Below are 24020 nucleotides of genomic sequence, written 5' to 3'. Positions count from 1 at the left end.
TGTGACAAGTGTACTCTCTGTATATACTATATATCCACTATCCTATATATATTTCTATATACTATATGCCCTGTATATACCCAGATATAGAGGTGTGACGTGTGTATTCTCTGTATATACTATATATCCACTGTCCTATACATCTCTTTACTATATCCACTGTATATACCCAGATATAGAGGTGTGTATTGGTGTAATCTTCCTGATGGGGGGGGTATGGGTCTAATATTCCTGCTGGGGGGAAGTATGGGTGTAATATTCCTGATGGGGGAGTGTGGGTGTAATATTCCTGCTGGGGGGAGTGTGAGTGTAATATTCCTGATGGGGGAGAGTATGGGTGTAATATTCCTGATGGGGGAGTGTGGGTGTAATATTCCTGATGGGGGAGTGTGGGTGTAATATTCCTGCTGGGGGGAGTGTGGGTGTAATATTCCTGCTGGGGGGAGAGTGGGTGTAATATTCCTCCTGGGGGGAGTATGGGTGTAATATTCCTGATGGGGGAGTGTGGGTGTAATATTCCTGCTGGGGAGAGTGTGGGTGTAATATTTCTGCTGGGGGGAGTATGGGTGTAATATTCCTAATGGGGGAGTGTGGGTGTAATATTCCTGCTGGGGGGAGTGTGGGTGTAATATTTCTGCTGGGGGGAGTATGGGTGTAATATTCCTGCTGGGGGGAGTGTGGGTGTAATATTCCTGCTGGGAGGGAGTATGGGTGTAATATTCCTGCTGGGGGAGTATGGGTGTAATATTCCTGCTGGGGGGATGTCTATGCAGGAAGTTCTTGTCGTATGATGGACACGGCGAGGCTCTGTTCACACCTAGGTGTTCCAGATTACCGAATCACATGCTTGCGATCCCTTTACTTTCAATATAACCCCAATCGAGGCGTGTTTTTGCAGCGATTGTCACCTGACAAATTGCAGGACTGCTTTTGGGAAACCGGCATCCCGTGATTTTGTTTGCACGACAATATTGTCTTGTGATTGGGGTGCCATTGAAAGTAACGGGATCACAAACATGTCATGCGTTTTGCGGCAATTTGAGAATCCCCATAATTCTGCCCATGATCTGGAACGCCTAGGTGTGATCGCAGCCGAAGCGTCTTCTATCTGTTGCTGGGTTCACCTTCTATAGAGTCTGGGGGAACATTTTCTTCCTCAAATATTCCACACATTCGCTTCATTCTTTATTCCACCGCTAATATATACTCTGCATTCTCCTATATACCTCTATAGCACTTTTCTCTCTGAGGACTCCAAGTATTGGAGATGGCGTTGGCCGGGAATCAAACCCGGGTCAGCTGCTTGAAAGGCAGCTATGCTCACCACTGCATCACCAACGCAAGGTAGCATGTCTTTGTAATGTGGGAGGAAACCAGAATACCCGGAGGAAACCCACACAAGCACAGGGAGAACATGCAAACTCCATGCAGTTAGTGTTCTGGTCAGGATTTGAACCATGGAGCCCAGTGCTGCAAGGCTAACCCCTAAGTCTCTGTGCTGCCCATATGCGGCCTCTGTTCTCTAAGGCCCAACCCCGCTGAGCGGAGTACATCAGTTATGTCCACTCAAAGCGCCTCCAGAAGAAATCCAAACTTAACCTAAACTACAATCTATCTATATATATATATATATATATATATATATATATATATAAATATAAATATAAATATAAATATAAATATAAATATATATATACTGTATATATATCCTAATCTACAATCTAACACTCCTATAATAAAACGCAACCAAATAACAATAAAGAGGGGTACAGTGGTCCCCAAATTAGCAACACAATGGAGCTAATTATTCCATTCACATGGAGGGTATGAATCCGTACCCCATGGGAGGGCCGTGTTTACCGGAATGGGGATGCACAGGTGTTCCCAGCATCCCGTGTAGATAGTGCCATTGCTGTCAACTGGGGTGCAGCAGCTGTACCCAATGTAACATCTGTGTGGGTGCCGGTGCACGGCTCCGAACGCACCCAGGGTGCGTCCGCACAACTGCATCCGCATGGATGTCCTTTTTGGGGTAAACACCCACACAGGGTACAGATTCATACACCCCGTGTGAGTGAGGCCTCGGACTTCTCCATAAAGTTCCAACCTCCCATCATAGCCGGTCCAACACACGCCTCAAAAACATACCCGCCTTCAACCTCCCCTCATAGCCGGTCCAACACATGCCTCAAAAACACACCGGCCTCCAACCTTCCCTCATAGCCAGTCCAACACACACCTCAAAAACATACCGTCCTCCAACCTCCCCTCATTGCTACCGGAATGGGGATGAACAGGTGTTCCCAGCATCCCGTGTAGGCAGTCCAACTGCTATCAACTGGGGTGCAGCGGCTGTACCCAATGTGACATCTGTGTGGGTGCTGGGGCATGGCACTGAACGCATCCAGGGTGCGTCCACGCAACTGCACCCGCATGGATGTCCTTTTTGGGGTAAATACAGCCCCCACACAGGGTACAGATTCATACACCCCGTGTGAGGCCTTGGACTTTTCCATAAAGCACCTCACTGGTGGGAAGAGTTCTCATTTCTCCAGCAGAGAAAGCCCAAAAAAGCGGGAAAGACTCCTCCCACCTCTGAAGACAAAAATAGTTCCAACCTCCCATCATAGACGGTCCAACACACGTCTCAAAAACATACCGGCCTCCAACCTCCCCTCATAGCTGGTCCAACACATGCCTCAAAAACATACCGGCCTCCAAACTTCTCTCATGGCCAGTCCAACACACGCCTCAAAAACATACCGGCCTCCAACCTCCCCTCATAGCCAGTCCAACACACGCCTCAAAAACATACCGGCCTCCAACCTCCCCTCAATGCTACTGGAATGGGGATGCACAGGTGTTTCCAGCATCCCGTGTAGGCAGTCCCATTGCTGTCAACTGGGGTGCAGCGGCTGTACCCAATGTGACATCTGTGTGGGTGCCGATGTGCGGCCCCGAACGCACCCAGGGTGCGTCCGCGCAACTGCACCCGCATGGATGTCCTTTTTGGGGTAAACACAGCCCCCACACAGGGTACAAAAGAGTTCTCATTTCTCCAGCAGAGAAAGCCTAAAAAAGCTGGAAAGACTCCTCCCACCTCTGAAGACAAAAATAGTTCCAACCTCCCCTCATAGCCGGTCCAACACAAGCCTCAAAAACATACCGGCCTCCAACCTTCTCTCATAGCCAGTCCATCACAAGCCTCAAAAACATACCGGCCTCCAACCTTCCCTCATAGCCAGTCCAACACACACCTCAAAAACATACCGGCCTCCAACCTCCCCTCATTGCTACCGGAATGGGGATGCACAGGTGTTTCCAGCATCCGTGTAGGCAGTCCTATTGCTGTCAACTGGGTTGCAGCAGCTGTACCCAATGTGACATCTGTGTGGGTGCTGGTGCACGGCCCCGAACGCACCCAGGGTTCGTCCGCGCAACTGCACCCGCATGGATGTCCTTTTTGGGGTAAACACAGCCCCAGGATACAGATTCATACACCCCGTGTGAGTGAGGCCTTGAACTTCTCCATAAAGGACCTCACTGGAGGGAAGAGTTCTCATTTCTCCAGCAGAGAAAGCCTAAAAAAGCTGGAAAGACTCCTCCTACCTCTGAAGACAAAAATAGTTTCAACCTCCCCTCATAGCCGGTCCAACACATGCCTCAAAAACATACCAGCCTTCAACCTCTCCTCATAGCCGGTCCAACACACGCCTCAAAAACATACCGGCCTCCAACCTCCCCTCATAGCCGGTCCAACACATGCCTCAAAAGCATACCAGCCTCCAACCTTCTCTCATAGTCGGTCCAACGCATGCCTCAAAAACATACTGGCCTCCAACCTCCCCTCATTGATACCGGAATGGGGATGCATAGGTGTTCCCAGCATCCCATGTAGGCAGTCCCATTGCTGTCAACTGGAGTGCAGCGGCTGTACCCAACGTGACATTTGTGTGGGTGCCGGTGCACGGCCCCGAACGCACCCAGGGTACGTCCGTGCAACTGCACCCGCATGGATGTCTTTTTTGGGGTAAACACAGCCCCCACACAGGGTACAAATTCATACACCCCGTGTATACACCACGCCTCAAAAACATACCGGCCTCCAACCTCCCCTCATTTCTGGTCCAACACACGCCTCAAAAGCCTACCAGCCTCCAAACTTCACAACATAATCAATTACTTAATGTTGATCGACAATACATCGATAAAACATAATCACCTGTAAAAAAAGTGTCTGACATGTTGGTGGTGATTATGTTTGGGCGATGTATTGTCGAACCTTAAAGCTTCTGCAGAAGCTACAGAAAGGGAAATATAGAGCTGATGGGAAGACCCTCCAGTTACTGAAGTGGCAGCCACCACCAATATGGGGACCTGTGTTGGTACAGCCGTACCTGGTCCCTGGGAGGGTTCCTCGGACTTTTTGTTGAGTCTTCTTCTAGGAACAGCCAATTGTCTTGTTTGTCCAGCTACATTGATGGTGATTCAGAAGCTCCAAAAACAAAAATGGAGGGCTGATGGGAGGACCCTCTGGTTACTGGAGTGGCAGCCGCCACCAGTGTAGGGACCTGTGTTGGTACCTGGTCCCTAGGAGGGTTCCTCAGACTTTGTTGAATCTTCTTCTAGGAAAAAGCCAATTGTCTTCTTTGTCCAACTATTTTGATAGTTGGTGATTCAGAAGCTGCAGAAAGGGAAGTAGAGGGCTGATGGGAAGACCCTCCGGTTACTGGAGTGGCAGCCGCCACCAGTGTAGGAACCTGTGTTGGTACAGCTGCACCTGGTCCCTGAGAGGGTTCCTCAGACTTTTTGGTGAAGATAGCTGAAGGTATTGCGCTCTTGAAGATAGGTGCTGATGAGAAACTTTCAAGAGAGTGATGACGTAGTGGACTCTGATGATGGTTGCTTGACTTGAAGATCTTCTCTGTCATGTTCACTAGCAAATCATCCTCTGTTCCCTCCTCTTCATCTCCTAGTTTAAAATTTCTTCCAACGTTTTGGCCATCTTCAATCCCAAAAAAGCTGCACCCCTTCCATTTAAGTGCAATCCATCACTGCTATAAAGACGGTAACCAACTGAAAAGTCAGCCCAGTTCGCCATGAAGCCAAACCCCTCCTCCCTGCAATAGTTCCTCAGCCAGTTGTTAAGATTCCTAAGCTCCTGCTGCCTCTCTGGTGTGGCTCGAGGTACAGGCAATATTTCTGAAAATACTGCCTTGGAGGTCCTTTTCTTCAATATAGCCCCTAAGTCCCTGAAATCATTTTGTAGGGTGCTCCATCTTCCTCTAACTTTGTCGTTCGTACCAATATGTATCATGACAGCTGGGTTTCCCCCCAGCCCTATCCAACAATCTGTCCATCTGATGTGCAATGTCCCGAACACGAGCACCCGGCAAACATAATACTGTTCGGTAATGACAGTCTTTGTGACAGATTTCCCTTTCTGTCCTTCTAATGATTGAGTCCCCTACCACCAGTATCTTCCTATTTTTTTGCTGTAACTTTGCCCTTATCTTCACTGGAGGAGATGTTCCCAAGGTTTCTTTGGGATTTTTGTGGAGTCTCATCTTGAGCGTCACATTCTGGTGAAGTCACAACGTGAATGCCACATTCTGGTGGAGTAACAATGTGAACGTCGCTTTCTGGTATAGGCTTGACGTCAACATCACATTCTGGGTGAGTCTCAGCATGAGAGTCACATTCTGGTGGGTTCTCAATGTGAACTTCACATTCTGGTGGAGCGTCAACCTGAATTTCTTCTAGCTTTTTGGTCATCTTTTCTCCCAATAGAGCGGCACCCTGCCCATTTAAGTGCAGTCCGTCCTTGCTATAGAGCTGGTAATTTAGCGAAAAATCAGTCCAATTCTCCATGAACCCAAACCCCTCCTCCCTGCACCAGTTCCTCAGCCATTTGTTAAGTACCATAAGCTCCTGCTGCCGCTCTGGTGTGGCTCGAGGTACAGGCAGTATTTCTGAAAATATTGCCTTGGGGGACCTTTTCTTCAATATAGCCCCTAAGTCCCTGAAATCATTTTGTAGGGCGCTCCATCTTTCTAGAACTTTGTCATTGGTACCGATATATACCATGACAGCTGGGTCCACTCCAGCCCCATCCAACAATCTGTCCATGCAATCTACAATGTTCCGAACCCGAGCGTCGGGTAAACAACATACTGTTCGGCGATAAGGGTATTTGTGACAGATTGCCCTCTGTATCCTTCCAATAACTGAATCCCCTACCACTAGTATCTGCCTATCCTTTCTTGTAACCTTGCCCCCATCTTCACTGGAGACGTTCCCCTGGCATTTTGGTGGAGTATCAACGTGAACGTCACACGCTGGTGGATTTTCCATGTGAATGTCGCACTCTGGTGGAGTCTCCTTGTGGAATTGGCACTCTGATGAAGTGGCCATGTCTAGGTTGCACTCTGGTGGAGTGGCCATGTCTAGGTCGCACTCTGGTGGAGTGGCCATGTCCAGGTCGCACTCTGGTGGAGTGGCCATGTCCAGGTCGCACTCTGGTGGAATGGCCATGTCCAGGTCGCACTCTGGTGGAGTGGCCATGTCCAGGTCGCACTCTGGTGGAGTGGCCATGTCCAGGTCGCACTTTGGTGGAGTGGCCATGTCCAGGTCGCACTCTGGTGGAGTGGCCATGTCCAGGTCGCACTCTGGTGGAGTCCTAATTTGAATGTCACTTTTTGGCGGCATCTCAGTGTATTGGTCGACAGGCCTGCCGTGTGAGCCTTGTGTGCAGTCAATACCACGTACATCTTCAATAAAAAAAAGAGAGGAATTAGATTTAGCACCTTCACCTACATTTCATATATTTTTCTTTGTACAACATCAAATTAAAGAGAGAAGTTCAAAACGCTTGTGCCAGAGACAATGGATAAACTCAACATGACAGGGACACAAGGATGACTAATGGCCTTCGTATAAAAATGCTGGTTGCCTGGCACTCATCCCGACCCACTGGCTGGCAGTAATTGCATGAAAAATCAGACAGGCTGGTTGTACCCAGCCAGTAATCAGCATGGCCATACATGGTTAGAATCTCGGCTGGTCCCTGCTGAACCGGCTGAGATTTGAACTATCGCCGGCTTTAGGAGCACAGACACTTTTAATTACAGCACTTAGATTAAAGGCATAATGCATATTAAAATGCTTATGGATAATTAATTAGTGCGCTTTTATCTGTATTAGTTTTGTCTGTCTGCATGGCCTTGTTTACAAGGGTGATGAGGCCCATATAGCATGAATGGGCCGTTTTTGCAACATCTGTAACTTTCAGGCGCTGCATGCAGGCAGTCCATTGAAAATGAGTAGAATGCACAGCTGCACACTGGAAGCCACTTCTCCTAATATGACATGCACTGTCTGCATTCAAGGCCAATCGCCCACACCCAGGGCCACTGTTAGAAATCATGGGGCCTCGTACAGCTTACATGACTGGGCCCCCTCCACTTATAAGTGCCAGGGCCTGAGCCCACCCCCCAGCTCACATTCAGCCAGCAGAGGAAAAGGAGGTGGTGTGCTCTGTGAAGAATTTTGGGTATGACAACATTTTCCTAACAGTATAAGGGGTTTAAAACCTGTACAGCACACAGGGATCTAATATGTGTATATAATGTTGTCATGTTTAAACAGGTGGTGAGGAAGCAATATAACACCTTCTTACCACCTGTCAAATGCCCTCTGAAGAGTGACCTGAATGTGGACTGCTGTTCAGAGGGCACAACATGTTTAAAAGAGCCCTAAGGCAGTTCATATTTTTTGTCAATTCAGCAGGGAACAGGAGAGACTATTTCATGTTTTCTTTGAGGCACTGCTAAGTAATCTTCTGGTTTTCAGCAAGTACAAAATCACGGGGAGATGGTGCTAATACGAGATCCATCCATCTGCATGTGTATGGACTTCCTAGTAGTGTGTACACGTGGATTGTTGGAAATGAAAACAAAAGATTGACATATATGACTACAGAGTTGCAATCAAAATTAAACCTTCAAAGAGACAGTGGGAAAGAGATCTAGGTCCCATATCGGATGATCATTGGGAGGCGGCATTGTCCGCACTGCCCATGGTCTCTTCCACACAGAAATTAACCCAACTATTCATTTCACACAGGACTTATCATACCCCTGAGAAATTGTTTAAATGGCAGTGTAAAGATACCCCTCTTTGTTCTAGATGTAATATGAGGACGGCTAATTTAACCACTTGACCACTGGGCACTTAAACCCCCTTAATAACCAGCCCAATTTTCAGCTTTCGGTGCTCTCACATTTTGATTGACAATTACTCAGTCATGCAACACTACCTATATGTACCTATATGAAATTTTTGTCCTTTTTTTCCACACAAATAGAGCTTTCTTTTGGTGGTATTTAATCACTGCTGGATTTTTAATTTTTTGTGCTATAAAAGAAAAGAGACTGAAAATTCGGTAAAAAAATGAATTTTTCTTTGTTTCGGTTATAAAATTTAGCAAATTATTAATTTTTCTTCATAAATTTTTGGCCAAAATTTATACTGCTACATATCTTTGGTAAAAATAAGTACAAAATTGGTGTATATTATTTGGTCTTTGTGAAAGTTATAGAGTCCAAAAGTTATAGTGCCAATATCTGAAAATTGATCACACCTGAATTACTGACGGCCTATCTAAATTCTTGAGACCCTAACTTGCCAGAAAAGTACAAATACCCCCCAAATGACCCCTTTTTGGAAAGAAGACATTCCAAGGTATTTAGAAAGATGCATGATGAGTTTTTTGAAGTTGTCATTTTTTCCCACAATTCTTTGCAAAATCAAGATTTTTTTTTCCTTTTTTTTTTTTCACAAAATTGTCATATTAGCAGGTTATTTCTCACACGCCGCATAAGCATACCACAAATTACACCCCAAAACACATTCTCCCGAGTACGGCGATACCACATATGTGAGACTTTTACACAGCGTGGCCACATACAGAGACCCAACATGCAGGGAGCACCTTCAGGCGTTCTGGAGCACCTTCTGGTTCTGGAGCGTTCTGGAGCACCCAGGCCAATTCTGACATTTCTCTCCTACATGTAAAAATCATCATTTATTTGCTAGAAAATTACATAGAACCCCAAAACATTATATATGCTTTTTAGCAAAGACCCAATGGCGGTCGTTGCAACTTTTTATCCCGCACGGTATTTGCGCAGCAATTTTTCGAATGCTTTTTGTTGGAAAAAAAAACAGTTTTGTGCTTTAAAAAAAAACAGAACAGTAAAGTTAGCCCAATGTTTTTGCATGTGAAAGATGAAGTTATGCCGAGTAAATAGATACCTAACATGTCACCCTTCAAAATTGCACAGGCTCGTGGAATGGTGCCAAACTTCGCTACTTAAAAATCCCCATAGGCGATGCTTTAAAATTTTTTACTGGTTACATGTTTTGAGTTACAGAGAAGGTTTAGGGCCAAAATTATTGCTCTTGCTCTACCAATCGCAGCGATACCTCACATGTGTGGTTTGAACACCGTTTTCATATGTGGACGGGACTTACGTATGCGTTCGCTTCTGCATGCGAGCACACGGGGACAGGGGCGCTTTAAATTTTTTTATGTTTTTATTGTTCATTTTACTTTATTTATTTTAGTTTGATACTTTTTTCCAAAAAAATAATTTTTTTGATCACTTTTATTCCTATTACAAGGAATGTAAACATCCCTTGTAATAGGAATATGACATGACAGGTCCTCTTTACAGTGAGATATGGGGTCAATAAGACCCCACATCTCGCCGCTAGGCTGGGAAGCCTGAAATAATTAAAAAAAAAAAAAAAAAACACGATCCTGGCTTCAATCGTAGCGGTGAGTCGGTAGAAGCACCGGAGGGTTGCGGGAGGGGGGAAGTCCCCTCTCGCCTCCCGTAAAAATGATCCAAAAGCGGAACAGCTGCTATGATCATTCTTATGGTGTAGGAAAGCGCCTGCTGAAAAAGCTGATATCTGAATGATGCCTGTAGCTGCAGGCAACATTCAGATATCCCCACACAAAGTCAAGGACGTCATATGACGGCGGGCGGGAAGTGGTTAAAACGCTTTTTTTTTTTTTTAAACACAAAGTTGTCCATTTATACAATATATCTAACACATAACATGTACATACCAAAAATTACACCCCAAAATAGATTCTCCTACTCCTGAGTACGGCGATACCACATGTGTGAGACTTCCACAGCCTGGCCACATACAGAGGCCGAGTACAGCCGAGTATGGCTGAGCATGGCAGAGTATGGCAGAGTATGGCCGAGTATGGCAGAGTATGGCCGAGCATGGCAGAGTATGGCCGAGCATGGCAGAGTATGGCCGAGCATGGCAGAGCATGGCTGGATATGGCAGAGCATGGCTGGGTATGGCAGAGCATGGCTGGGTATGGCAGAGTATGGCTGGGTATTGCTGGGTGTTGCAGAGTATTGCAGAGTATTGCAGGGTATTGCAGGGTATTGTAGAGTATTGTAGAGTATTGCAGGGTATTGCAGAGTATTGCACAGTATTTTCGTTTTAAATGACTTTTTTTCCTTTAGAAATGTCATTTTGCTGCGGTATCGTTCTAAACATGGGAAAACTGCGCCACTTTACAGGCATACTATAGACACCCCCCAGGCACAATGTTTAAAGGAATATTTAATTTCTATTGTTTCACTTTAAGCATTATTAAAACCACTGCTCTCCATCACTGATTGGGATGAAGTTCTAAATGAACATGCAGTGATGCAGAAAGCATGCAAGCCAGAGCCAGCCAGGAGTATAGCATTTTCAGAAGGTGATCAGCAATGGCAGCCTACATATTTCTCTCAGTATGGGTTCCCTTGTAACCATTTGGGGGAATTCTAGTGGTCAGATTCTGGGATTACACCATGGAAACAGAAATACATTTATTACCCATTATGATTGTATGCTTTGCATTGAAATCCACTTCCCCAAATGTGGCATATTGATTGAATGGGTTGTCATCTATAGATCAATTATTCCTATTTGCGTTTTAAACAAAAAAACACGATAATTTTTGAAAAAAAAAAAAAACAATATTTCTTTCTTTCTGCTATAAAACATCCAAAAAAAAATAAAAAAAGCAAAAAAAAATTGAATTTCTTTATCAATTTATTGCAATATGTATTTTGCTACATATTCTTGTTAAAAACATTCCCAATAAGTGTATATTGATTGGTTTGGGCAAAAGTTATCCCGTCTACAAACTATGGGATAGACATTGCGGCGGACTAATCGGACGCTAAGTGACACTTTTGATACTTTTTTGGTGACCAGTGACACCAATACATTGATCAGTGCTAAAAATATGCACTATCACTGTACTAATGACACTGGCTGAGAAGAGGTTAATTTCAGGGGTGATTAATCGATTAAATGTGTGTCTGGGGGGTGCTTGCTAACTGTGGGGGAGGTGCTGTGGGAAGACAGAGATCTGTGTTCCTGCTTAGTAGAAACACAGGATCTTTGTCTTCTCTACTAGCAGAATGGCGATCTGTCTTGTTTACATAGATCGTTGTTCCACCTCTTATAGAAACAATCCGCTTTTCCTGGCGGACATCGTGTGCCCTGGAGAGCCGGAAGTGCAGAATCACATACCTTTTTTTTTTTTGGGTATAGGGGGATTAGAACACCTTGTCAGTTTTTATTGCAGTCCCCAGTAGGGAGGGTCATCCTCTCCATTTGTCCTGTTTATTATTATCATAGCAAGTGAAAGTAAAAGAAAATCCCAAATGTAGGGTTGTCACCAGAAAAGTAATTGAGGGGAAATCTTCCAATGGGGACACTAGTTGTGGTGACCTGGGGGCCCCCAGGGGCTTCCCTTAATTTGCAGGGATTTTCTTCTCACTTCCTGTTTGGTTTTGGGAAAGAAGGTGAAGGGGATCTCTGCAATGGGACACAGATGGCTAAAGATAAACTGACGGGTTATGACCCTCCCTCATTTTTACTAGGAGCCTGCAAAGCATTGCACCCACGATAAGTAGGTTGTGGGTGCAATGCCGGGCTCCTGCAGGCTGTCAGTGTAAGCTGTCTGCTCATACCTCGTACACACTGACAGAAAGCATCAATCACCTACCTAGAGGGTTCAACAGTGCCCTGGTAGTTCATTGAGAACTACAAGCTGACAACCGCAAAGGCTGCTGGTAGTTGTAGTTCATTTATTCACAAATTAATGAATGATGCTGCCAGGTGGGCAGAGCCCCTCTTGGGTGTGTCTTTTTAAAAAAAATTGTGACAGTGGGTGAAGATTCCCTGCTTGCTGTCACAACAGTGGATGGGAGGGATGTGGGGGCCGCTGTCACAACAGGGGATGGGAGGGGTGTGGGGGGCCGCTGTCACAACAGGGGATGGGAGGGGTGCAGAGGGCCGCTGTCACAACAGGGGATGGGAGGGGTGCGGAGGGCCGCTGCCACCACAGGGGATGGGAGGGATGCGGGGACCACTGTCACAACAGGGGATATGAGGGGTGCGGGGGCCACTGTCACAACAGGGGATGGGAGGGGTGCGAGGGCCACTGTCACAACAGGGAATGGGAGGGGTGTGGGGGCCGCTGCATCTTACACCCTGAATATGGATGAACACTATGAAAAGGTGAAGTTCTCCTTTAAGAAGTTTGCAGAGGAAGGATCCTTCTTTGCAGGAGAGATGTAGATTGTCACTTCTGTATAACCAGTCCAAAGAGTCCCCCTTTAATCCCAAACTGATGGCTGCAGTAGTAGATTTTGTTTAGTCGGCAACCGACTTTAAAGTTATGGTGATGGGTTGGCTCCATATCTGCCGATCATTCCACAGAGCCGGCAGCGCGATGCCCCCTCCCCCCTCCTCCTGTGGTTCACGGGTTTTCTCGCTCTTACCAGAGCCTGGAAACACAACCGCCGGTTAGGGGAGGGAGAGTGCTGTGAGACAGAGGCAAATCCACATCTCCACCACACATGCAAACAATGAACCCGGAAGTGATATCACTACCTGATTCAGATCCACCATTTCCTGGACAGTACAGCCAGGAGACACATCTAACCAAGCCAATCTGGTTAGATGGGGTGAAGGGCAGGGAAGACATTGAGGTCTAATTTCTCCATAAAGAGTTCCCTGTCACCTGCGTTTTTTTAACCCCTTGTGATAGCAATCATGTAAAAAATAAAATAATTATTATTTATTTATTATTTATAAAAAAACGAAATTGCTGTAACCCCCGCACTCCTGTGCAAACACAAGCTCAGGGTTCTCACGCATGTACACCGCAGTCGCACCACACACATGTGGCATATCGCAGCATCAGAGTGAGAAGAATAGTTCTAGCACAAAAGCTCTTCGTTATCCCCAGCTGTTACACGACCCGGCTCTCCCATATACAGCTGTCACATGACCCGGCTCTCTGCCATATCCAGCTGTCACATGACCCGGCTCTCTCCCATATACAGCTGTCACATGACCCAGCTCTCTCCCATATACCGCTGTCACATGACCCGGCTCTCTCCTATATCCAGCTGTCACATGACCCGGCTCTCTCCCATATCCAGCTGTCACACGACCCGGCTCTCTCCCATATCCATCTGTCACACGGCTTGGCTCTCTCCCATATCCAGCTGTCACACGACCCGGCTCTCTCCCATATCCAGCTGTCACACGACCCGGCTCTCTCCCATATACAGCTGTCACACGACCCGGCTCTTTCCCATATACAGCTGTCACATGACCCGGCTCTCTCCCATATCCAGCTGTCACACGACCCGGCTCTCTCCCATATCCAGCTGTCACACGCCCCGGCTCTCTCCCATATCCAGCTGTCACATGACCCAGCTCTCTCCCGTATACTGCTGTCACATGACCCGGCTCTCTCCCATATCCAGCTGTCACACAACCTGGCTCTCTCCCATATCCAGCTGTCACACGACCCGGCTCTCTCCCATATCCAGCTGTCACATGACCCGGCTCTCGCCCATATCCAGCTGTCACACGACCCGGCTCTCTCCCATATCCAGCTGTCACACTACCCGGCTCTCGCCCATATCCAGCTGTCACACGACCCGACTCTTTCCCATATACAGCTGTCACACGACCCGGCTCTCTCCCATATCCAGCTGTCACATGACCTGGCTCTCTCCCATATCCAGCTGTCACATGACCCGACTCTCTCCCATATCCAGCTGTCACATGACCCGACTCTCTTCCATATCCAGCTGTCACATGACCCGACTCTCTTCCATATCCAGCTGTCACATGACCCGACTCTCTCCCATATCCAGCTGTCACATGACCCGACTCTCTTCCATATCCAGCTGTCACATGACTGTCTGCAGGGAAAAAGGTAGGAGTAGCTTCTATTCCTCTGCTGCTGGTCAGATGTTCAACATAAAAAAAAATGGCCTTTGGAAAAAGTAAAAATAAATAATATAAATAAACTATTTTACATCATCATACAAATATTCTGTATAGTTAAAATGAAATCTTTATTAGTTTTTTGGCAACAACATGGTGTGGGCGGATTTCTGCCAGTCACAGATTGCGTCACGCCCCTCTAGCCTGTCTTAGAATAAGAGGGAGGTGAAGCCTCCATCAATCTACATGTAATATCCCCCCTGCATTGTGTTTAGCTGGTTAGTGGGAGTGAAGGAGGAGGAGGGAGGGAGTGGGCTGTCATTGTGTATACGCCCACATGTGTGACTCACATGGGCTGCTCAGATGTGATAGGCTGGACATGCTCAGCATAGAAACTCACTGAGAACTGAGCATGTGCAGAGCTGCCAACACTGCAAAAATTTGGAAAATTTCAAGGAGTATTAATACTTTTTCCAGGCACTGCAAATCCCCACCACCCCTTTCCCCATGTCTTTAGAATGTGTGTGCGCCTTGTTTCTCCCCAGACAATGGTATTATAGTGACAGGTATTGCTGTCTTACAGGGCCCTGAAATGTAAAACATTCCTCTGGTTTAGACGACTATGTGGGGTCTCTGTTGGTAATATTCCCCTGCCCTGACTTCCTGTCCTGGTGACAACATATATACTACAAGGACACAAACCGAAATACAAATCTGGCTGGGGTTCCAGACTTCCCCTTCTCTACCTAAGAAAAGTAATTTTCTTGCTGTTGGAGGGTTCCCCTCACTCCCTGTCTGAAAGAATGTTGTCAGCAGGACAGGAAATGAGGGAAAATCTCAGAAACAGAGCCCCAGTTAGCAGGCAAAACTTTTCCTACGCTTTCCCACACTAGTCAATAAAAATGTGTTGGCCGGACATACACTTTGAATTAAATGGGTGTAACTACTTCACCTCCAGAAGGTTTTACCCCCCCTTTATGATCAGGCCATTTTTAGCTAGCTATTCAGCGCTGTGATACTGGTAATTGCGCGGTCATACAACACTGTACCCAAATGTCATTTTCTTTCACACAAATAGAGATTTCTTTTGGTGGCATTTGATCACCACTGGCTGATATAAAAAAATATCCAATAAACAATTAATAAGTTTACTCATAAATTTTGGCCAAAATATAGTCTGCTCCATGTCTTTGGTAAAACAAATCCCAATAAGTGTATATTGATTGGTGTGTGAAAGCGTCTACATATTATGGGATATATGTTGGAGTTTTTATTTTTTTATACTAGTAATAGCAGTGATCAGTGACTTATAATGGGGACCGCGGTAGCCAATCTAACACTAACTGACACTGTGTGAGAACTGACTAACTGACATCACCAGTAACACAAATACAGTGATCATTGCTAGACTGCTGGAGGAGAGGAAAGGGAGGAGGGAACACTGCTGCCTAATCGAAGGTAAGCTAACTGGCCCCAGCTAAATGCATTCTTGTCAGTGGCTTACCCTGGTGAGCAGGGGGGAGGATGTGTTTCCTCTACCATGGCTCCTCCTGTCTCTGAGGCTATTAGATCGTTTTTCTGTGTAATAAGTGCACTGCTCCTGGAGGAAGGACTTTCTGAATATGTATACAATATGTATACAATGTTGTTATGAAAATATGTCTGTACAATGCGTGTCTGATTTCACTAGACTTGTAAACACTCTATATCTGAGCTCATTTTTTACCTTCGTGTTAAATTATTTTTTGTACAATAAAATACAATTCTTTTTATACAATATTGGTCAAATATCTTAACTATGGTGCCTAAAAACCCCACCTGGGAAAACCCTTTTTCCATTTTTGCTTCTATTACCAGGGGTGAGCAGCACTCCCTTCCCCCTCCCTCAATTGTGTCCCTCCTTTGCTGGACTTTCTGAATATCTCCCCCAATCTCTGCTACATCTCTCTACTGATTACCTGCCCACCAGTACACAGGCACAGTCTCCTCCTCTCCTGTATTACCACCTAATGTGTCTGTGAGCTGCTGGGGCACTACAAGTACCAGCATGCCAGGAGATGGGGGCAGCAGCAGTGTGTTCCATCAGGATGATTTCTGTGTCTGTGTGTGTATATGTATGTGTATACTGTGTGTGTGTGTATATACTGTGTACATGTCCGTGTATACTGTGCGCGTGTCTGTATGTGTGTATACTGTGTGTGTGTACTGTGTGTTTATGTATGTGTGTACTTGGGGTTGCCACCTGTAGAGGATTGACCTGGACAGTACGGTTTTGGCAACATTTGCCCAGGTTTTTGTCCCCTGGAAACCCAGGCACGCACAACATATATCCAGCGCCTCTGTGTCCCGGTTTGTCCCGCCCTCCGCCCCGTAACTCTGTGTTTTACTATGTGGCAGGTGGTGCCGGCGGCTGTGCACCGATCTGATCCTCTCCTACACTTGTCTGTGTAAGAGCGCCTCCTCACCTCATGGAGCCTTGCCCTCTTCCTGCTCCACCACAGCTGGGGAGACAAGACATTGAGGTGACCCGGGGAACCCGAGACCTCCTCCGCACAGTGGAAACCCAAAGGTATGATCACAGCGAGGTATGATCTGTCAGTCTCCCCTTCCTCTCTGTCAGCCCCCCTTCCTCTCTGTCAGCCCCCCTCCTCTCTGTCAGCCCCCCTCCTCTCTGTCAGGCCCCCCTTCCTCTCTGTCAGCTCCTCTCCCTTGTCCCCCTCATACTACACCAGGAGCCCTCCCCCCACCCCCCAAAATTACACTGGGAGACTCCCCACCAAACATTACACACTACATATACCCAAATTGTACATTACACACGCCTGCACTATATACACTATATTGTACATTACACACTAAATATACACTATATTGTACATGACACACGCCTGCACTATATTGCACATGGCACACACCTGCACTATATTGTACATTACACATGCCTGTACTTTATACACTATATTGTACAATACACACTATATATACACTATATTATACATTACACACACCTGCACTGTATACACTATATTGTACAATATACACTACATATACACTATATTGTACATTACACACACCTGCACTATATACACTATATTGTACATTACACACGCCTGCACTATATACACTATTTTGCACATTACACACTAAATATACATTACATTGTACATTACACACACCTGCACTATATACACTATATTGTACATTACACACCTGCACTATATACACTATATTGTACATTACACACACCTACACTGTATGCAATTGGCTACACCCACTGTTCACCGCTGCGCATGCCGCATTACTACTCCCCTAGGGCACACAGAGGTGACCCAGGTATTTTACAATCTCATAGTGTATGCTACAAAACAAATGCCCAGCCCCGCTGAAGTGTTCGGGCTTGGCTCGAAGAAAAGGTGGCAACCCTATGTGTACTGTGTGTATGTATGTGTATACTGTGTGTGTGTACTGTGTATATGTATGTGTATACTGTGTGTGTGTACTGTGTGTATGTATGTGTGTACTGTGTGTGTATATGTATGAGTATACTGTGTGTGTGTGTACTGTGTGTATATGTATGTGTATACTGTGTGTACTGTGATTGTATACTGTGTGTGTCTGTATACTGTGTATGTGTGTGTGTGTGTGTGTGTGTATACTGTGTGGCCCCATAATCTCCTATTGCCTGGGGGCCCCATAATCTCCTATTGCCTGGGGGCCCCATAATCTCCTATTGCCCGGGGGCACCATGAGTTGTCAGTCCGCCCCTGATTACATCATTTTTGACTCTTGTCCTGCCACACTATACAGGTCTACTGTAATCTTACCTAAACATCCTACCAGAAGAAAACCATTACAGGACCTAGGGGTGGACAATGGTGTGCCAACTGTATAGCCCTGAAATAGGTAAATGCAACATGTAACCAATGTAGGAGAGGTTAATATATATATATATATATATATATATATATATATATATATATATATATATATATATATATATATATTATTAAATGAATGAAGTTTAAAAGCAACTTAGAACCAGAGTGAAGCATTTTATGAATGATTCCTAGGTATGTTTGAAGTTTACATGCTCATGACATTACGCCTGTGCCATTCACTCAGTAAGCCTCCTGGAGACATGCCAAACTGCTGATGCCTGAAAATCAGGCATCAGCATTGAGGAGAAGACTTTGTGTACGTGTAAGCATTTGTATCAGTTTATCTTCATTTAAGAAGCACCACAGCATCTAACCAATTCAGCAAAAGCTCACTGTCAAATCAGCAGTGTGAATCACCTGACTTGACACTGTAATGTGTAGGGTGTTACATTTCATCTCAACCTTGATTAAATGCTACTCATGTTTATAAGATGCAGATTTCTTAAAACAAATAATTTATTTCAAGCACAATTCTCAACTTAAAACCTGAGTTATGTAGGCGTTATGACAAATGACCCACCGCAAACAAGGGGGGGGAGTGATATAAAATGACCCACCGCAAACAAGATTTTTGGCTTAAACTGTAGATAAATAAGAAAAGCATAAGCTGCGCTAAGTGGATAAGTGGGTGTGATAAAAAAAAAAGTTGGCAGTACTTTTACCCAGGGCAGGGTCTCTGTGAGCAGCGCGGATTCCCTTCCTGGGAAATTAATCAGTAATCTAATTAATGTAATTAGGAACACAACAGTATGGAAATAACAAGCTTTATACACGAAAAGATTAATAATAGTACATACATACAATATACAAACAGGTATTATTTGCAAAGGGCCTGATGGGAATCCTGGTGGAACTGTACACATATAGCTGGGTATATATAGTTATTAATAGAGATACCTCCAGATGAATGTTGCAGCAAAGTCCAGTTGCAGGGGTTCTTTGGAATGATCACAATGTAGAGTTGGTGTTGGTGTTTCGAAGACAGAAGACAAGATCTGCAATAATGGAGAGACTTTCCAGTTGACCAACCAGCCTGGAACGCAGCTTTTTTCCAGTAGAAACTGTGATAATGGAACTTGTGGACGATACTAAGCTAAGCAGGGCAATAACTTCTCCACAGGATGTGGAAACCTTGCAAGAAGATCTGAACAAATTAATGGGGTGGGCAACTACATGGCAAATGAGGTTTAATGTAGGACCTGGGGGTCCTAGTAGATGATAGGCTCAGCAATGGCATGCAATGCCAAGCTGCTGCTAACAAAGCAAACAGAATATTGGCATGCATTAAAAAAGGGATTAACTCCAGGGATAAAGCGATAATTCTCCCACTCTACAAGACTCTGGTTCGGCCGCACCTAGAATATGCAGTCCAGTTCTGGGCACCAGTCCTCAGTAGGGATGGGCGAACGGTTTGGCCCGAGCATAAGTTTGAGCTGAACTTTCATTGTTCGGACGTTCGGCGAACAGCCGAACAAACGGGTCTTTGTTCGGTCCTCCGAACTGACCACAATGCATTGTGGAGCTGAACAGTGCATTGCAAGCCATGATTGGCTGAAGCAGTGAAAGCTTCAGCCAATCAGGGCACAAAGCACTGTCAGAGTCATGATTGGACCCAGTCATTATGACTTTATCCAATCATGGCTCATTTTCGCCCCAGTATAAAACTATTCTTTCAATGGCAGCCATTTTCAGTGTGATTTTGGCATGGAGAGAGATAGAACAGGGCTCTGTTCAGTGCTATTAGTTAGTGTGCTATACTGTGCTATTTTGCTTCAACTGTCAGTGTAGAATATTAGTTTAGTGTCATTCTAGGCATAGTGTGAGTGTAGTGAGGAGGACCATCATTCAGCTTTGCATAGTGTGCAGCTAGAGTAGGGACAGCTCAGATAGTTTCAAAGTAGTGTAGTGAGACAGTGTCATTCTTACATACATTAGTATATAGTAGGGACAGCTCATATAGTTTCAGTGTAGTGTAGTGAGACCATGTCAGTAATCTTGACATTAGTGTATAGCTAGAGTAGAGACAGTTCAAACAGCGTCAGTGTAGTGACGGTTGAACACCGTCTATTTGATTGCGTTACTGTCAGTTTAACGCCATTTACTTCTGTGTGCATTACTGCCAGTTTAAAGCCATTTACTTCTGTGCATGTTACTGCCAGTTTAACGCCATATAGTTTTGTGTGCATTACTGCCAGTTTAATGCCATATAGTTTTTTGTGTGTTACTGCCAGTTTAATGCCATATAGTTCTGTGTGCGTTACTGGCAGTTTAACGCCATATAGTTTTGTATGTTACTGGCAGTTTAATGCCATTTACTTCTGTGTGCGTTACTGCCAGTTTAACGCCATATAGTTTTGTGTGCGTTACTGCCAGTTTAGCTCTATATTGTTCTGTGTGTGTGTTACTGCCAGTTTAATGCCATATAGTTTTGTGTGCGTTACTGCCAGTTTAACGCCATATAGTTCTGTGTGCGTTACTGCCAGTTTAACGCCATATAGTTTTGTACGTTACTGCCAGTTTAATGCCATTTACTTCTGTTTGCGTTACTGCCAGTTTAACGCCATATAGTTTTGTGTGCGTTACTGCCAGTTTAGCTCTATATTGTTCTGTGTGTGTTACTGCCAGTTTAATGCCATATAGTTTTGTGTGCGTTACTGCCAGTTTAACGCCATATAGTTCTGTGTGCGTTACTGCCAGTTTAACGCCATATAGTTCTGTGTGCGTTACTGCCAGTTTAACGCCATATAGTTTTGTGCGTTACTGCAAGCTTAACGCCATTTACTTCTGTGTGCGTTACTGCAAGTTTAACGCCATATAGTTCTGTGTGTCAATGTACGTTTGGCGCATTATATTGCAGTATATTATAGTGCATCGGTGGAGTGTGTCTGTGTAGTGTGAGTACTCACATTAAAGTGCACCAAACACCACTTTACATTGATTAAAGTGCATCTAGGTACAGATTTCCACTTCTTCTTTGCATTTGCTTATGAGACGTTCCCTTGGCACTATAAGGGGGCCAGCAACAAATGTGTCCACAGGCAAAGGTGGATGTGGTGGTCAGTCCTCAGGCAGAGCATCATTTCATCTGTTTAGTGAGTGCAATTTTTTTTTGCCTTCATCAAGAGCACCTCTATAGGGTTACGGTGGGGAGGTGCCCCCGACACCCAAAGAGTAATTTTTCTGCACCTGTTTGACAGGTGCATATCATTGAAATTTTTTACAGCAAGGCCAATTCTTGCTTTTATCAAGAGTAGCTCTACAGGGTTACGTTGGGAAGGCGCCACTGACACCCAAAGACCAATTATTAAAAGTGACACCAGAATGTATCCAAAAAATCTCCAATCTTGTTCCCAGTGCACTACATTGTGGCCTCATCATACACACTGGTTCCCCAGCTGTTGCTGAACAGAATAAAGTCAGCTTGCATCATTTCTGCAGCAGATTCTAGACATGGTACAGATCTGCCACTTTACAGGTAGTTTAAGGGGACCTCCCCCCCCCCAGGCACTATAGTGAAAGGAATTTTTCATTTTTATGCTTTCACTTTAAAAATCCAAAAATAACTGCACATTTAAAAATTACGTTTTTCATAAACTTTTTTTTTTATTGATACATGTCCCCCATGGCAGGACCCGGACCCCTATAACCATTGTATGCCCAATTACGCATATAAGCCTTCAAAATGGGCACTTTTGATTTTTGACGCTCGGGTCCCATTGACTTTAATGGGGTTCGTTATACGGGTCAGAACTTTCGTGGTTTTCGAGAGTTCTGGTGCGAACCGAACAGGGGTCCATTCGGCCCATCCCTAGTCCTCAGGAAGGATGTACTGGAAATGGATCGAGTACAAAGAAGGGCAACAAAGCTAATAAAGGGTCTGAAGGATATTGGTTATGAAGAAAGGTTGCAAGCACTGAACGTACTCTCTCTAGAGAAGAGATGCTTGAGAGGGGATATGATTTCAATTTACAAATACTGTACTGGTGACCTCACAATAGGGATAAAACTTTTTTGTGATAGGGAGTTTAACAAGACACGTGGCCACTCATTACAATTAGAAGAAAGAGGTTTAACCTTAAACTACAGTCAGGTCCATAAATATTGGGACATCGACTCAATTCTAATCTTTTTGGCTCTATACACCACCACAATGAATTTGAAATGAAACAAACAAGATGTGCTTTAACTACAGACTTTCAGCTTTAATTTGAGGGTATTTACATCCAAATCAGGTGAACGGTGTAGGAATTACAACAGTTTGTACATGTGCCTCCCACTTTTTAAGGGACCAAAAGGAATGGGACAATTGGCTGCTAAGCTGTTGCATGGCCAGGTGTGTGTTATTCCCTCATTATCCCATTTACAAGGAGCAGATAAAAGGTCCAGAGTTCGTTTCAAGTGTGCTATTTGCATTTGGAATCTGTTGCTGTCAACTCTCAATATGAGATCCAAAGAGCTGTCACTATCAGTGAAGCAAGCCATCATTAGGCTAAAAAAACAAAACAAACCCATCAGAGAGATAGCAAAAACATTAGGTGTGGCCAAATCAACTGTTTGGAACATCCTTAAAAAGAAAGAACGCACCGGTGAGCTCAGCAACACCAAAAGACCCGGAAGACCACGGAAAACAACTGTGGTGGATGACCGAAGAATTCTTTTCCTGGTGAAGAAAACACCCTTCACAACAGTTGGCCAGATCAATAACACTCTCCAGGAGGTAGGTGTATGTTTGTCAAAGTCAACAATCAAGAGAAGACTTCACCAGAGTGAATACAGAGGGTTCACCACAAGATGTAAACCATTGGTGATAGGGATGCACCGAAATTTCGGCCGCTGAAACATATTGGCCGAAAATGTCCCTTTCGGCAAAAAACCGAAAGAGAATTTTTGCCGATACCGAATGGGGCGGGGCCTGAGCGGGGTTGGGCCTCCGCCCCGCCCCCGGTGCCGCCCATCAGGGGGGCTTCCTATATCATAGAAGGGAGGAGAGCCGACCGCCTGTTTGATTACAGCGCCGGAAACATCAGAACATTTATTTCAGTAGCTGTGTGCTCCCTGCTGCGCGCCGTCACATACAGCCCCTCCCCCTTTTTGAAATGAAATCTGTGATGTTCCCGGCGCTGTAATCAAACAGGCGGCGGCGGCTCTCCCCTCCCTTCACTGGCTGCAATGGGGACACAGGCTGCACTACTGGGGACACTGGCTGCAATGGGGACACTGGCTGCACTACTGGGGACATTGGCTGCAATGGGGACACAGGCTGCAATGGGGACACTGGCTGCACTACTGGGGACACTGGCTGCAATGGGGACACAGGCTGCACTACTGGGGACACAGGCTGCACTACTGGGGACACAGGCTGCACTACTGGGGACATTGGCTGCAATGGGGACACAGGCTGCAATGGGGACACTGGCTGCAATGGGGACACTGGCTGCACTACTGGGGACACAGACTGCACTACTGGGGACACAGGCTGCAATGGGGACACAGGCTGCAATGGGGACACAGGCTGCACTACTGGGGACACAGGCTGCACTACTGGGGACATTGGCTGCAATGGGGACACAGGCTGCAGTGGGGACACAGGCTGCACTACTGGGGACACAGGCTGCATTACTGGGGACACAGGCTGCACTACTGGGGACACTGGCTGCACTACCGGGGACACTGGCTGCACTACCGGGGACACTGGCTGGCTGCATCTGATGGGCACTGGTGAGGCTGCTTCCATCTCTTGTA

At 45.6% G+C, this 24020-nt stretch overlaps 1 non-coding gene across 1 annotated transcript; it reads right to left on the bottom strand.

Annotated features, from left to right (window-relative positions):
• Positions 1–1269: 1269 nt before the first annotated feature.
• TRNAE-UUC (transfer RNA glutamic acid (anticodon UUC)) lies at positions 1270–1341 on the bottom strand. The gene has a single exon. It is a non-coding gene; the product is annotated as a tRNA-Glu (tRNA).
• Positions 1342–24020: the final 22679 nt, after the last annotated feature.

This window comes from Aquarana catesbeiana, linkage group LG02, assembly GCF_042186555.1.
Source record: "Aquarana catesbeiana isolate 2022-GZ linkage group LG02, ASM4218655v1, whole genome shotgun sequence".
Taxonomy (NCBI): Eukaryota; Metazoa; Chordata; class Amphibia; order Anura; family Ranidae; genus Aquarana; species Aquarana catesbeiana.
Note: the sequence above shows the minus strand (reverse complement) of the source record. Positions and strands in the feature narration are given on the sequence as shown.